This window comes from Pavona decussata, unplaced genomic scaffold (genome assembly GCF_977016875.1).
Source record: "Pavona decussata unplaced genomic scaffold, jaPavDecu1.1 SCAFFOLD_28, whole genome shotgun sequence".
Lineage (NCBI taxonomy): Eukaryota > Metazoa > Cnidaria > Anthozoa > Scleractinia > Agariciidae > Pavona > Pavona decussata.
Window position 1 is genome coordinate 2,599,876 of NW_028145451.1, and position 4,343 is coordinate 2,604,218.

The following is a 4,343-nucleotide window of genomic DNA, read 5'->3' on the forward strand; positions in this document are numbered from 1 at the left end:
ACACCCCAGAAGGCATAGAAAATAATTTATTCGAGCCAAACTGGTCCGTACTTGGACACCAAAGTCTACCCAAAATAATTACCTGTAATCCTTGTTAAGAGAAGAAAAAGAAATCCTCACTATCGAAAAAAACCTATAAGAATTACTAATTTTTTATCCATCCAACAATAAGAATATGCTATTCTTTGAGTAATGAAACTGGTTTAACCTCTTTCATCCTCTGGTACGTTGATAACGACGAGATCCAATCTTGACTGATCAAAACCATGGCAAGGTGCCACAACTAAAAATCTCAGATAGGCTATTGACTGAGCCAAATCTAAAACCTTTTTATTTTAATCTTTTTTTTCTTTTCAAGAAACATTGTCGATAAAGAAAGGAACTTGACTGGCCATATATTTCATTGTTTCTTAAGTTGAGTTCAATCAGACTTTGTGTCATTGAGCTTGGTACTTTTGCGAGACTCTTTCCCTCACAATTGACAACAATAATTTCATCTGAAGAACGCTTTAGACAAATGCATTCAGCAGGACAGTTTTCTGGTTCCTCCTTATGCATCCACTGATTTTCTCTAACTCCCAGAATCGATTTATTTTGTAGTTCATGAGGCCAACAATCTCCATTCTCCCTTAACTATATGCGGAACCCTCTTAAATGTTTTTTTTATAAAACGGGACATCCCACAGTCACAAGTTAGCGGATTTCCAGTCAACTTAATCTCTAATTTTGGTATTGTGAGAATGGTGTGGTTGACATTTTTGACAGTGAACATAAGGTTGTCCTTTTATGGCGTGATGACCTCTTCACGTGAAAACGTGGTTGATGCGATGAGTTAGGATACGATTTACGAGTTAAAATTCGACGACAGTTGTATGCGAGAATGCGATAGAAGTGAACTGATTTGTACCAGTACCTTATCGACCAATAAAACGTTTAAGAAAACACTACAAGATTCGATATTCGTTTATTACAAGTATAAATCAAATATTCTCACAAACTGTCAGGCAGGTCCTAACGTCGCAATATTGTTGTTTTCCAAATTTAAACATACATGGAGCTGATATGTATGTTAAATAGAGGTGTACTTCCTTTTACTGCTTTGTTAAGACCTTGAAGCCCTGTGATTAGGTTGAATGATAGATCGATTACCTCAATTTCAATGAGGCGAAATATCCAACAGGGAATGGCAGACAAGTGGTTGCTTGGGAGGTGAACCTCCCGCAACGTAGACTGGGTTTTCGTCAGTTGCTGTGATCTTATTTCTCTCTAGATAGAGGAATTCCAGCGTGTTTAGCGAGCCGAACAATCCCTTTGCAACATAATTAAGGTTGTTATCGTTCAAGTAAATTCTCTTGACGCTTTCAAGTCTTCAAATAATTTTGGCTTCAGAAATGAGAAGTTGTACATTTGTTTGCAAGAAAAATGTGCCGCAAAGAGGTTAATCCGTGAAACAGAGTTTCAGGCAATGATACCAACTTGGTATTAGACAGGACAAGCACCTCTAGTCCCTCTAGGTTGCGGAGACATGATGGCAAAACTGCTTTTAATTCATTTCTTGTAATAAAAAGGAGATGCAAGTATCCGCGAAAAATGTGAGACGACAAATCTTCGATGTTACTGTAATCTAAACTCAGTGCACGGGGATAAAGGTTTCTTTCGATACTTAGGGGAGTGCCAAACAAAGAAATGAGAGTAGGAGTGGCCCATCTCAAGCCATGGAAAAGATTAAGTGTGGGGTTATTCCATGGAAATTCCGGTTGCAGATTGGGCATTGTAGTTTTTCAATATGGCGGAAACGTCTTCATTGACCGGCACCGGACGTCTCGGGACCAGCATATCAAAAAAAAGTGTTGTTGTTATTGACTCCTGCGACAGTGGTGAGGCTCGCAGCAGTTTTCTTGGACTTAGGGTGGACGTTTTCAGATTACAATCTCGCATACAAGATAATCCTCGATATCCTTCATATTACATCACCAATCAACATGACTGAAAGTTAATTTTTCTTCAGTTTCAAATCAACAACTGTTACCATAGCAGCGGTAGCTCAAGGCCTCTCATTTTGAACAGTCTCGCAAGCTGTCTAGATTGAGTAGTTAAATTTCTTAAACGTTTCGTCACAAAGTGTGCGACTAGATTTCGAGATAATCGAGCGAAATTATAAAAAAATGTGTAAGAAGGTTTTCAAGTAAATAATGAATCAATTTTTTACGGGTTGACTTTGTTAATTCCCGCATTTTTCATCAATATCTCTGGAAAAAAAAAGAGAACTTGACACTTTCTCTTTTCTCTTAAAAGGTCTTTCCTCATAGCAAAACATTCTAAATGTATATTGAGTTTCATGAGTGGCTCTGATTTTAAGATATTTATGTTTCAAAACAGTTAAAATAAAGCGCAGGTTCAGTGAAAAAGTTCCTGCTTTGCATAAATCGAGATATTCTTAAAAAGCCTCCACAGAGTAAGAATTCTTTTCGATATTCGCACAACTTCTATGCTCAAGAACCGAAACCGGTGTTAGATAAGAAGGCTGAATCTTTGTCAAGTTTCAGTTGTTTTTCGCTTTTTCCGAACTAGGGTTTTATTTTGTTTGTCTGCATTTATTTTACTGTAGTTTACGTGCTTTAAATATTTATGATTACGAGGAGCTTGGGTCTAAACAACAATGGATCGAAAAAATCTTGAAGGTCATGCATGAGAATGTTTTGTCTAAAAATAAATTGAACTTCCTTTTTAAGAATTCAACTCAATATTTAATATCTGTTTTGATCGTGTGGGCAGTATCGATGTACTTGTCACGAGCTGTGAAGGGCGAGTCGAAATACAAGCAACCAGTAAAAACATACAGCGATAGTATATAGCACAACCTCTAATACGAGATTTGTTATCCAAATTACCTTTTTTTATTAGTAACATAGAACTTTATGAGAAAAAATGTAACAATAACCGCCTGAAACTGATTTAACACTACAAAAATAACTTCCAAACTTGTGTTTACTGTACAAATAACTTATCGAACATCACGGCATTTTTTTTCTCCTCGGTTTGCAAGTTTATAGTTGTTGAAAGAGTGGATAACTTTATCCAGTGGATAAATTGCTATCCAGGAAATAAAATGTACTCCAACCAAAGCTTTTGGCAAGTTTTTCACACAATCCCATACTTAGATTAGACAGACGCTTCTACTTTATACACAAATTATAGGGCTATAACGAAGTTCTTGTACAAATTTTATCTGCCGCATAGCAACCTATCCAGTGGATAAAATTATCCGCTCTTTGAACAACTGGGGCCAGTACTTATTACTGATGTCATCATGGTACTCTTGAAGATGACGTATGCAAATCAGACAAACACGGGTTTCCGTCGCTTAGATTTTACAAAGTTTCCCCAGAATTAATATAAGGAAATAGTAAAGAACTACCCTATTTTTTTTTCTTGCAATTGAGTCTTCTCCAACTGTACCGTGCACAACGTAAACATCGCGATGAATCGAAACCCTAGTTCAAGCCTTTAGCAGAGATTTGAACATTTGAGTACTTTAACAGAGATTTGAACATTTGAGTATTTAAACATTCTGGGAGCTTGGAAGCTCGTTTGTCTACATTCTCATTGACTTTAAACTAATTCAAATAAAGACATTTCCATTGACAATTTCAGATGAAATGTTCTGGTTCGGATCATACCATTGTGGCGCGTTTCAGTGTAACCAGCCAATAGGAACCTTTGATTTTCTGTACAGTACATTGAGAGAATTTTGTAATCCATTAGGAACAAAACCTGTTTCCGCGCACTACTTTGAATTAAGAATTAATTAAGAATTAAGAATTTAATTAATTAATTAATTAATTAATTAATTTAATTAATTAAGAATTTAATTAAGAATTGGTTCATGCTTTTAGCTGTGCGTATATCGAGTTGTGGATGAACTTGGGAAGTTTGGAGAGCACTCAAGAAGCTAGAGTTCCTCGAGGCGTACGCTTACTCTCGTGCTCTCCAAACTTCCCGTGTGTATCCATACTGACTCGAAATACGCGCGCTGAGCATGAACAAATTCTTAAGTGAAGTTGAATTACGAATATTGAATTAAGTGAACCAGTCGGTTTGGGGGGCAGTCGTTTACCTTGCTCGCAATTTTCCAATATAATTGACACTTTCACTTCTCCTATTTCTGCCTGCTTAATTTGCCTTGCCAACCAATGTTTCAGTCTATCAACCGACATAACACCCCTTACGAGGCTGACAAAATGAACTGTTTCTTATATTGTAGCAAAGACCCAATGAAGTGCACGAGAACAGAGCTTGGGGCTTTAGGCGAATCGGAGATGATTTAGTACTCATCTGAAGCA